The following is a 12,715-nucleotide window of genomic DNA, read 5'->3' as shown; positions in this document are numbered from 1 at the left end:
GGTGAAGCGCCCCTTGCCAAAATGATCACTTCTGTTCAGCAATTCAAAGCACAGATGCCCCATTTGCTACTGATCAGACAACCACAGTGAAAGCCCTCATTTGGAAAGGCTGGAGGCAGGCTACCATATGGAGATAAAATCTGCTTCTTGACCTCACAGGTCACATTGGATTACACTGGATTAGGGCCAAAGCAAATTACGCCCATTTGATCAGGTTGCATCATTTATTATACAGGTCATGGATAATCCAGCTTTTCTTGGCAGATAATTTGGATAGTGAGGATGCAGAATTCTATTTTTTCTATTCTATTTTTACCTGTCCTACACAAGCCTACTTCCTCAGTACCTGCTTTCTCAGTACCTGAGAAAGTTCCCAAACTCTCCTCTGGCCACTGGCCACCATTCAACACCATCCTGCACATAGGAACCTGTCCAGCAGGTGAGATCCTCACCAGAGGCTCTCCTGTGGTTGCCCTCACTTCAGAGATTAAGGGAGTGGCTACTTTTCTGGGGTTGCCCTCCATCCCAGAAAAGGTCTACTTGGGGCTTTCGTTACTATCCTATAGATAAGGTGTGAGGAACCTGTCGCCTTCCAGATGTCACTGAACTACAACTCCCATCATCCCTGGCCATGCTTGCTGGGGCTGATGGGAGTCGTAGTTCAGCAACATGTTGAGGGCCAAAGGTTCCCCACACCTGTTATAGGTGCCATGTAAAGTCTGCCCTCATTCTTCTTACTTTTACCACTCATTTCTGGTTATTTAATTGTAGAAACAAATTGTAGGGTTTGTTTCTATATGCTGTGGATGCTTTACTGTCCACTGAATTAGTTAATTGCTGCTTTTTGCTATTATTTTTGTACAATGACATGTTTTTGTTGCTTGCAGTTGAGCTGTTGATGATAGCCCTCTTCGGGCGTCCTCCTACCGCATTATGTAAACATGCAGCGGGGGGCGATGCAGACAAGTGTGCTAGCTCTAACCCCCCATCACTACCCTTGTTACCATGAGCTGGAGAGCAATGATCTGAAGTGGGGAGCCTCCTATATTGAGGGAGGCTCCCCACATATTGGGTTTCCAGGGTTCTCGTTACATTCAATGAGCCTGTGCACCTGTATACACAAATAGTTGAGCTGTACACTCATCTGGTTATTCGGATGTAACGTTCAACCAGGGTACAGGCTACATACCAGTGTACACAAACTGTTGAGCTGTGCCCTCATATGGTTATTCACATGTAACATTCAACAAGTGTACCTGTGTGCACCATAGCTGAGCTGTACAATCAACAAGCGGACACTCCTTCATGCAAGCCCTTGTACATGTGTGGAGACAGGCTTGTACCAGTGTTCACATGTGTCACAGGTAAACAAGCCTACAGGGAGCCTCCATGAGTATTAAAAAGCTCCCTTCTTCAGACTGCTACCGTCCAACTCATGGAAAATGAGAAGAACAGTGAGGGGGCAGACCAAGCATGCTCATCCACACACCCCTCTTCACAGGTTTGCTTAATAGGGCAGTATAATGCCAGAAGCGGGAGAGACATCTATGGAATTTTGCTATGCTGCCTTTGAAGGCTGTTTAGCTGAAAGATAGCGTACACTATATAACTTTCTATAGAAATATATATTTTGATAAGTTTTATGTCCATTTGGTTTTGTTTGATTTTACTGGTATGTTTTATGAATATTTTATATTGTTTTATGTTGATTAAGCAGCATATAAATCTTGTATAATAGATAAACTGCATGCAGTAGCTCTTTAATAGGCACTTATTTTCTCAGAGCCCATTGCCTGTGCGCATTGCCACTGGAGTGTTGGGCTAAGAGATATTGAATCAAGGCTAAATTTAACTCTACTTATAATCTTGCATATCCATGCATGTATGACTATAACAAATGGGAAAGAATGAAATTAAAAATAAGAGCTCTTACATCTTTCTTAAGCTGAAGCTACAGAGCGGACCTGGCACCAGCTTCCTTGGCTCTTCCCCGTGCTTGGCCGGAGGCTGACGTTGAAGCTAACAATTACAGAACTTTACTATAAGTTTACTCTTGCTAACTCATCACTTTATTGTATAGCTGCAGGTACCTCGTGCCCAGCAGCCATTTACAGGGTGGTACTAGGGGATCTTCTTTCTGTTTCTGCACTGAAGTTTTAACAGGTGTGAGAAATCTCTTATGAAGTTATTAAGGGCGACACACAAGTAAGGATGGGTGACGCAATTGGCTGGGTGTGTATTTTGAAGTGAACTTGCCTAATTTGCACTTCTTGCAACAATACAAGAACCAAAATGTTGCTGTCCTTCAAAATGCTCACTTCTCCAAATTTTTTGCCATGAACATGTCCAACAACAAAAAAAAGCATACCGAAATGTGTATTTTCGGGGACAATGTCCATGAAAAGGCACAGATTCGTGAAAATAACAAGCAAACGTGAATTATCTGAGAGGAAATTGCTTGCAAAAATGTGTACGTTAGGAGTATTGCACTCTAAAATGTTGACACAAGTCTTTTGTGCAGACTTTTTTTTTAATCACAAACTGATGTCAAAATGTGGTGAATTGAATGTGAGGGTGATGAGAATACAAAATTGACAGATTTGTCTATCCTTGTCAAGTGTTGTTAAATATTTCATTTTTGATCTTGGATGGACTGCAAAAGTTTATCAGCCTGAAGTGGGCAGAGCAGGAAGCCCTTACTGTCATAATAGCCCCTGCCAGAGTGGCAAATGGAACTCAGTGTGGAAACAAGAATGAAACCCTTACAACAGTCCTGTAAAGTTAGGCCACTATGGTGGCTGTATCGTCAGGGGTCTGTTGACATCAACTCCAGGAAATGGAGTTTTAGACCCTTCGGAGACCAACTGTGAATTGTTTGCAAGGCACTTTGAGGGTAAAGTTGCTCGCCTCCGAAGCAATCTTGATGCCCCGTCCACATCTACTGTAGTCTCCAATAATGTGTCCAGTGCAACGTCTGCTGCAACTTCTTGGGAACGGTTTCAGTTGATGCAGCCTGATGACGTAGACAAGGTGCTTGCGATGATGCGGCCAGCAATGTGTCCTCTTGACCCTTGCCGTTCTTGGCTTAGTAAAGCTTGCCGAGGGGGTTTGACCAAGTAGATCCAGGGTGTGGTCAATGCATGATTGCAGAAGAGAGTGGTTCTAGCTGCCGTGAAAGAGGCGGTGATCCGACCACTCCTGAAAAAGCCCAGCCTGGACCCATTGGTCTGCGACAATTACCGCCTGGTTGTAAATACCCCCTTTTTAGGCAAGGTGATTGAGAGGGTTGTGGTGCAGTAATTGAAAGTACTCTTGGATGAAACAGATTATCTTGACCCATTCCAGTCTGGGTTCAGGCCTGTATATGGGACTGAATCGGCCTTGGTCACCCTGATGGATGACCTTTATTGGGAGAAGAACAGGGGGAGTGTGACCCTGTTACTCGCATTGATCTCTCAGCAGCTTTTGATACCATTGACCATGGTATCCTTCTGGGGCAACTTGGTGACATGGGTATCGGAGGCACTGTTTTACAGTGGTTCCAATCCTATCTCCAAGGTTGTTTTCAGAGAATAGCATTGGGTGATTGTCTTTCTGCCCCCTGGTAGTTGTGCTGTGGGGTGCCACAGGGTACCATCTTGTCCCTCATGCTGTTTAACATCTATACGAAGCCCTTGGGAGCTATCACCAGGAGATTTGGGGCAAGGTGTCAGCAGTATGCTGATGATACCCAGCTCTATTTTTCTGTAACATCTGAATCGGGAGAGGCCGTGCAATCCCTGGACCGCTGCCTGGTCTTGGTGGTGGGCTGGATGAGGGGCAATAAACTGAGTCTGAATCCTTGCAAGATGGAGGTGCTGTGGGTCGGTGGTTCTCGAGTTCGGATAATTGGATAGTTGCCTGCTTTGGATGGGTTGTACTCCCTCTGAAAGAGCAGGTCTGTAGCCCGGGGGCGCTTCTAGACCCATCTTTGTCACTAGAGGCCCAGGTGACCTCAGTGGCTAGGAGTGCCTTTTACCAGCTTCGGCTGATAAGACAGCTGCAGCCGTTTCTGGACCAGGATAGCCTGACCACTGTTGTCCACGCACTGGTAACCTCCAGGCTGGATTACTGTAATGTGCTCTATGTGGGGCTGCCCTTGTGGTTGGTCCGGAAGCTGCAGCTGGTGCAAAATGCAGCCGCGAGACTGCTCACTGGGGCAGTGTATTGCCAACATGTCACCCTGCTGCTGAAAGAATTGCACTGGGTGCCCATTTGCTACCAGGCCAAGTTCAAGATTCTAGTTTTGGTGTACAAAGCCCTATGCAGCTTGGGACGAGGATACCTGAAAGACCATCGTATCCCTTATATACCCAGTCGATCACTGCGCTCTGCAGGTGAGGGCCTCCTGCAGATACCATCTTATCAGGAGGTCCGTTCCACACAACATAGGAAACGGACCTTTAGTGTAGCGGGACCTACCCTGTGGAACTCCGTACCCTTAAATATTAGACAGGCATCATCTCTTATCTTTTTGGCACCTATTGAAGACCTTCCTCTTTCAACAAGACTTATAAGTTGAGACCTTATTCCAGTCTGCTTCTGTGCTGGAATTGCTTTTTAATATGCTTTTAAACCTTTTTTTAAAAAAAGTCTTCAAAGCTTTAAAAAATGTTTTTAAAGTTGTTTTGTTTTAATGTATTTTAAAGTCTGTTTTTATGTTTTAAAGTGTTTTTAGTGCTTTTGTTTGCCGCCCTGGGCTGCTGCTGGGAGGAAGGGCGGGATATAAATCATATAATAAATAAATAAATAAATAGATAGATAAATAAATAAATAAATAGTGGTTATCACCAAATGGCAGATGGGGAGGGGTGGGTGGTGAAGCTGTGATTTGAGAGACTGGCTTGCTTAATGCTACTTAGTGAGGTCATGCCTAAGAGGAAGGCTGAACCAGGAACTTCCTGTCTGAGAGTTCATGCTCTCAGCCACAGCTAGCAGTATGCAGAACATCTCTGTGAAATGTCACTATGAGGCTTCTCAAAAGATAACATGAAAAGAAGTCCAAACAGGGGCATCGAAATTTACTTTGACATTTTTCATCATTAGGACATGCAACTGTTGCAACTGTTTTTCCTTTTCCCTAAATTCCTCAGATGTTTTGTGTGAACAGTATCCTCTCAGTTCATCTTGAAATTCCTCTTTAGGCAACATTTGATGGCAACATGAGCTACACCACTATACCATATCACAACATTCTGCTATTATAGAGTCCTCTTACAACATGGACTATCCTATATGCTAACAGCACATTGATTCTTTGATCCTTAGGTAGCCAAAATGGCACTACCCTTGCACATGTGGGAGATATCAACAGGCTTAAGGAAACCCCAAGGACTGAAGAAGTATAAAAGAAAAAGAAAAAGAAAAGGAAAAAACCTCAAGGGATGGGGAAATAAATCTAGACTGAGCATGCTTGGTGGCCACTGAATGCTGATTGACTTGAGGAGGTGGGTGGGCAGGAATGACAAACCACCTATTCTGGAGAAGGGTATGGCTGGCTGTTCAGACCCTGAACAGCAGCACTTCACACTGCAACATTTAGTTGCAGTTTCCACTTGTGACTCCTATGATCCGCTGACTCTCTGCAGTGGCTTATATGACAAGTGTGTTAGAATGCATCAGACTCTTTTTTTTATGAACGCAGGTTCACTAGGAATGTTGATTGCTAGGAAACTTCTACGAACATGGAGGATGAATTTCATAGAGCTGAAACGAATTTGCTCCTGAAAATTCTCTTCAAAATTCTTTTCTCTGAACTTTGATGAATACTTGCAGATATTCTCTGAATACTTACCTATGTCAAAATATTTGATATCTGTATTTGATATTCTTATATATTGTTGCGCGCCTCCCCCAATCTCCGAGCGGTGAGATTTCAGGGGGTCCCTGAGCCCATCCAGGGTTTGGTTTCCTTTGGGAAGAAGGCCAGCGGAGACTGCGGTGTCTTTATGAAATATGGTTTATTTATGTACACACATTCCAACCTGAGCTTAGGATGGAGGGGTTCAAGGCATCAGCAGTCTAATATCCAGCTTTTCCATCCGGGTGCAGGGGCATCCTATCGCCACGATGCAGGGAGCCAGCCTCTCCGCATGCCTGCAGCCCTAGTTCCCTAGAACACACACTGCCAACTCCAAACACACTTCTCTCTGCCCAGGAGTGGGGGGGAGACTCTCCTCCAGTAGAGTTTAAAATGACAAAAGGATCTTCCCAGCCCCTTTCACCAGTTGCCGGGGCAACTAAATAGGACCATTAACTACCTAGCCACTCTATTTGATTAACAAAGGACATTCATCTGGCTAGCAGAGCCAGCCTCCCAGGCATAGGATTCCAAATCAGAGGCTGGAAAGGTGACCCACAGAAATCATCCATTCCAGCCCCCCCCCCATGCTCATAACACTATTTTAGTTCTGTATTTGATTTCAGTGTTTCAATGAGTGTCACTATAGAGAGTCAATGTGTAATAACGTTGATGTCCATATTTGATAGATGCCACGCAATGATATAGAGAATTTGACTTCATTCAAGAGCACCTTGTGCCATTTCATGTTTGATACCTGCCAGAATCATACAGATACAAATCAAGATACGCTAGCAAGTCTGAAGCATTCGTATTTCCAAAGTTGGGGCAAAATGTCACATGCTACAAATGCACATTTCAAAACTGGAATTCACTTTCAAAATTTAAATAGCAGAATTAAACAATCTGGCAAATGTTGAATATTTTCACAGATATATATTTCATCTCTATCCAACTGTTGTTTGTTATTTTCACTAAACGATCAGAGGTAATGATTCCAGGGAAAAATATGTACCAGGGATAGTTATTTGCATGCTCTGCATTTACATTTCTTTAGGCTTCCGGCCAGTTGCTGTGGGGGAAAAGAATTCTGGACTAAATGCTAAATGGACCTTGGCCTGATCCAGCAAGGCAGCCCTTATGTTCTTATTGTTAATGTTGGAACACAGCTAGATCTTTGAGCTGAGGGATATTACAGCTCCATTAGCGAAATGATGTTGAGCTCTGATTTAAGCCTCATCATGCTGCCAAGCCAGAGAATAGGAAACTGTGAACTATATCATCAGTTATGACAGCTCAGTTCTTCCTGCAGATCCTTTCAGGCTCCGCTCGTTCTTGTCATTCTTCTTTCAGTCCCGCATTGTTGCTTTTGGCAAGGTTTATTCATTATGGCCTGAAGAACATTTCAGAAGATTTAGTTGTAACTGCCTTTTATTGGTGCAAGAAGGAGAGGTACAAATGTTATGAAAAAAGCATACATTGAAATATTTTCTGATTGTTCCGTCATGCCAGATATGCCCCGTTACTGCAGCTACATAGAAGAGGTGGTCCTCCTGCAGATGATGGTAGACGGCATCTACCATCAGCTCCAGCTGGCATGGCTGACGATGTTGGGAGTTGTAGTTCAGCGCTTTCTGGACGGCCACAGGTCCCCCACACCTGGGTGCACACTAGATCCCCACTTGCCTGATTTCATTTCCTCCAGAAAGTATGTGGATGAAGGAATGTGTCAGCAGAGCCTTGATGCAAGTGGGATGTGCATAGTGTCCAGCTTGTATGTTATTTCTGGTATGTGGCTGTAGCATTAGAGTTGCTCTATCTGGCAAACTTTGAATGTATGAACTGGGGTTCAGAACCCGAGTCTGCATCCTATATGCACTTACCTGAAGGTAATCCCCCTGTACTTATTGGGATTTATGTCTGAGTCAACATGCAGAAAATTGGACTGAACATAAGATGAGCCCTTCTAAATCAGACCAAAGACCTATATAGTTGGGAGGGGGGTTGGAGGTAGCTAACCTATAGCCCTCCAGATGTGTGGCTGGACTACAGCTCCCATCATTCCTGCACATTGGCTGATGGGAGTTGGAGTCCAATATCTGAATGGCACAACACTGACTACCCCTGAATATCTGATTCCCAACAATACCCAGCCAGACCCTTCCAAAATCCCACAAGGAGGGTATGGAGGCGGAACCAGATCTAGGTTTGATCTAGGTGCCTGCTGAGAGGGGAGGGGTTCTCAGATAGGAAGTGGACTTCTGGAGATGCTGCCCAGTGCTCCTTGGAGCATCAGAAAATTGTTTAAAGGGGTACAGGACAGGTGACAGTGGTGGCCCCCGTTAGTGTGCTGGAGTCGTGGCAGCTACCTAATGATGCTTCATGCTGTGGCATCACATACCTCATTTCCAATGACATTCCTTCTGGACCCATTTTGAAAGCACACAGCAAGTACTGCACTCCCAAGGCATCCAATGTAGCTTTTACCTTTAAAGAAGTGTTTAAAAAGAATTTTTTTTAAAAAAATGGATGAAAGGTTCTCAAAACCCTTGTATTGCTATAAAATGATTAGTACACTGTCACTTAAAAGATTGTCCCCCCCTTGCATCCAAAAATAGCCCCACTCTCCATATTTCGGATGGGGTTGCACCAGTCCTACTCAAAGCCGCCCAGTGTTCCATTGCAGGAACATTTGGATCAGTACCCTGATGGAGGTGCCATTTAGCTATAATGATAGATCAATTGTCCTTGGAAGATTTTAGGAGTGCTGCATAAGGATTTTCCTATGCACATATCTATGTCTAAAAGTGACAAAAAGAATTTTTAAAAAGCCACACCTGGTAAAATTGTCACTTATAGGCATAGATGCAGAGCTTGGAAAAGTTACTTTTTTGAACTACAACTCCCATCAGCCCTAGGCAACATGGCCACTGGATTAGGCTGATGGGAGCTGTAGTTCAAAAAAGTAACTTTTCCAAGCTCTGCATAGATGCACACACATCTATCCAGATCTGGAGCTAGTCAACCATTGCCCACTTGCAATAGGCCTCTGACATTCAAACTACCTTGTCTATAGACATGGAATATTTTTGAGGGGACTTGGGCAGAGAAGTTTACCTCCTCCCACTTTGTAGTTATAGCTCTGATGAGTCAACAGCTGAATTTATCTGATGTATAGGCATGGGAGAGAAATTTGATTCAGTTTGCATTTAAAGCCAAATCCATTCAATTCACATTTTCTGAAACAATATGAGAACCAAAACACAACAACCATCCTTCGAAGTTCACACTTATCCAAATTTTGTGATGCAGTTCTCCAACCAAACGCTATTTACAAAAATGCATAAATTAGGGGAAAGTGCATAAAAATGAATATATTTGTGAAAATGGCATACAAAATTGCATCATGTTAGGGAAAACTGCTTGCAAAAATGTGTACATTAGTCAAAACTGCATATAAAATGTGTTTGTTAGGAGAAAGTCACACTAAAATGCTGAAGAAAACAAAATGCTAATTGCTGCAGAAATGTGGAGAACTGAATTTAAGACTAGAAAAAGATGGAACTGAGAGAACCAAAACTGACAGATCCTCCCATCGCTAATCATTGAATAGATCTCAGTTTCTTAGGAATTAGCTCAACATTCCTACGGTCTTCTGGAGCCCACAGCTTCTTGGCAGGTTCCCAGGGTACAGAGAGAAGAATGGGAGTGAATGGGAAAACTATGGTTCATCTGGACTGGATAAATATCTGGCCTTCATTTCACCCCAGAGCAGATTGCTTTTCTAGTGTTAAGGGCATGTGCCTATAGCAGAAGAATAAATAGATTGAGCTCCGGAGGGGAACTTGGTTCATCTGAAGAAATCTTAGAATTGCTCAACACAGCCGGAAAGCCACATAATGACACTAGAGATGGAATGTTTCTTCTGTTTAGATGAATGTAAAAAAAATAAGTATCGGCCACATGTCTGGCAGAGAAGGGTTCCCGCTGGCAAGGATGAAAGGGACAACACAAAGCAGATGGGGTCCTGGGAGATAAGTTTGTTTCTCATTCTGAAAATGAGCACGCCAAAATGATTTTGGCCACAGACCCTTTCCTGGCTGTCTGTCTGGCATGGAGCTGGCGGATGAGCAGGGAAAAGTCTCCCCCATTCTTTCCCACTAATCTGTGGCCTCCTCTTTAAGGGCAACATAGGCAGTTGCCTTGTACTGACCCAGACGGTTGGTCCATCTAGCTCAATATTATCTACACTAAGGTTGCCAGGTTCATGGCCTGAGACTGATTCTGTATCTTTAGGAGAAGAGAAAGTCAGCCAAGTGCAGGTGTTCTTGTAACAGTGTAATGGGAAAAACCACAAGGTGGGATTCTCCCTTTCCCCTGCACAACTTTTAAAGATACAGAAGACCTCTTAGAGGCTGGGGCTGGCAACCAAGAGGTCTTCTGTATCTTTAAAAGTTGTGCAGGGAGGAAGGGAGAATTCCACCTTGTGGTTTTTCCCATTACAGTTTTGCAAGAACACCTGCACTTGGCTGACTTTCTCTTCTCCTAAAGATACAAGATCAGTCTCAGGCCCTGAACCTGGCAACCCTAATATAAGTTGAAGTACTGAAGGGGTGGGAAAATAATATGGTAAGGAGAATACTTCAGAGCGGTCCTGGATTCTCCCCATGGAGCTGTGGAGGAACCTTCGAAACTGTTTTCCTAAGCAGCCTCTCCTGAATCTGCCAGTGAAAAGAAAGAGAAAGAGAGACTACCTACACATTGCCCCAAAAGAAGAAACAAATCCGCCCCCCAAAAGGACGCAGAGTTGCATAAAATGTGCATATGCAAATTTACATTACATATAGAAGCAAATTTAGAAAATAATTGCTGTAATTTAAATAGAAATACATCTTACTATAGAGGGGGAGAGTTGTGACTGGATTTGTGCCCCTGCTCAGCCTGCTGTACAAGTGCTAACTGTTGATGATGAGCAACATCAAGGCCCTTGCTGCTCTCTCTCTTCTTATAGTTCTTTAGCTTTAAACCAAACTTGGACCAAAAAGCCCTTTAAATAGAGGACTGTTCTCTGTAACCTAGGACACCTGGCCACCATTCCACTACAAGTTGCCGTTTTCAGAACAGCCTTTTTGCCGGAGTGTTCTTCCCACTTTCCTTTCTCGATCCACAGTCTGGCACAATTCAGCTTGGGTTCCTGATGTACTTAACAGCCTTTCAGGATCCATACTGTGTGTTGCTGGAACGGCTGCAGTCAGCAACCTGGCAGACTGATCAACAAGCTGCAGGGCACAGTGTGAGTTTTAACCCTTCTTTTAAGCACAAAGGTATAAAAGAGCGACGTTATTTGTTTTACAGCACAAATAACATCTGAGCAACAATGTGTGGCTCACACATTATTCCAAAAGCACATTGGGAGCATCTTTCACGCTCTTTGTGTGCATGTGCTAATGTTAATCCTGTGGGACTAAGTTTTCAATGAAGGTGAGTATTTTGCAGGAATGTAGGGAGCTGCCTTAAACTGAGTCAGATTATTGGTCCATCTAGCTCAGTTGTGTCTACACTGATTGGCAGCAGCTCTCCAGGATTTCAGGCAGAAGATCTTCCTAGCCCTACCTGGAGATGCTGGGGTTGAACCTGGGACCTTCTGCAGATGCTCTAACACTGAGCTATGGCCCTCCTTCCTCTTGTTATACATGTTGGATAACAGACAGTGGATTGAGAAAAAGAAAAAGAGGTTACGTATCACTAGGGTTGCCAGGTCGGAGCCATCCAAAAACCTGAGAAAATGGGGGCGGGCCCTGGTGACGTCACGGGGCGGGCCCTGGTGACATCACGGGGCGGGCCCTGGTGACGTCACGGGGCGGGCCCTAGTGATGTCATTAAGCATGATACATTGTATCAACCACAGTTGCTTGGAGCATGCCATTCAAAAGAAATTCTCTGGAGATTAAAATAGAAATCTTACCTAAAATAGGGTGTTCCTAGGTCCATCTGAAGTGAGAAGGTCATTCTTTCTCACAAGCTTAGGGTGATGCAAAATGGAAATGGACTGCCTTCAAGTTGGTCCCAGATAGGGTCTTCATGGTAAGCAGTATTCAGACAGAGGTGGTTTACTATTGCCTTCCTCTGAGTCTGAGAGGCAGTGACTGGCCCAAGGTCACCCAGTGAGCTTCATGGCTGTGTGGGGATTTGAACCCTGGTCTCCTAGGTCACAGTTCAACACCTTTAGGGAACATTTAATCTAGCTTCCTTGCTTCTGGCAAGAAGGGTTTACGTGCCCTCAGGCCAGGCCATTATTGGAAGAAAGAAGTTTAGTGTTGCAGAGATGTTAGATGGGAGCACAGATGGATGCTCCTGAAGGCAGCAACTATAAACATGCTTATTAAGGAACTAAGCCCCATAGAACTCAACAGGACTTACTTCTGAGTAGATATAGTTTGGATTGTGCTGTTAGTAATGTTTGACTAGGGATCCTCTGCAAAGACATCCATATGCAAGCAGGGTTGACAACCCCCTGCATGGAATGCCCTGGCCTTATCTTTTAATGTGGCTGCTCCAAACTTCTGATTTGACCCTTCACTTCAGAAAGAGGTCTGAGAAATGTGTAAGAGAAAGAAGATTCTCTACCCTTTCTGTCTACTCTGTGGGGTGCTATAAACTCACTTGGACAGCCAATCCAATTCCAGTGAGTAATAATTGACAGAGAGAAAACACCCATGGTTTGGTCTACCTTCACAGGCAGCAGCTTGGGAACAACAACTGCAGCCACACTTTCAAATATGTGAATTCTCTTTTACCATTAGTGGGCAAAAAACAAACCATCATGCAAACAACAAGGCACATCATCAATGGGTTTTAGGGGTTTAGTTGACCACA

General features: G+C 44.1%; 1 protein-coding gene and 1 long non-coding RNA gene across 3 annotated transcripts in view; one reads left to right on the top strand and one right to left on the bottom strand.

Annotated features, from left to right (window-relative positions):
• Positions 1-12,715, top strand: part of PHACTR3 (phosphatase and actin regulator 3) — a 250,670-nt gene that overhangs the window by 59,747 nt on the left and 178,208 nt on the right. The window lies entirely within an intron of this gene.
• LOC133386574 (uncharacterized) lies at positions 6,834-10,792 on the bottom strand. Its single transcript, XR_009763196.1, has 3 exons — positions 10,737-10,792; positions 8,241-8,326; positions 6,834-7,232 (listed from the first exon to the last, which is right to left on the bottom strand). It is a non-coding gene; the product is annotated as an uncharacterized LOC133386574 (long non-coding RNA).

The sequence above is a fragment of the Rhineura floridana genome, chromosome 6, assembly GCF_030035675.1.
Source record: "Rhineura floridana isolate rRhiFlo1 chromosome 6, rRhiFlo1.hap2, whole genome shotgun sequence".
NCBI classification, from domain to species: Eukaryota; Metazoa; Chordata; class Lepidosauria; order Squamata; family Rhineuridae; genus Rhineura; species Rhineura floridana.
The sequence above is the reverse complement of the archived record's forward strand: the minus strand, read 5'-3'. Positions and strand labels throughout refer to the sequence as shown.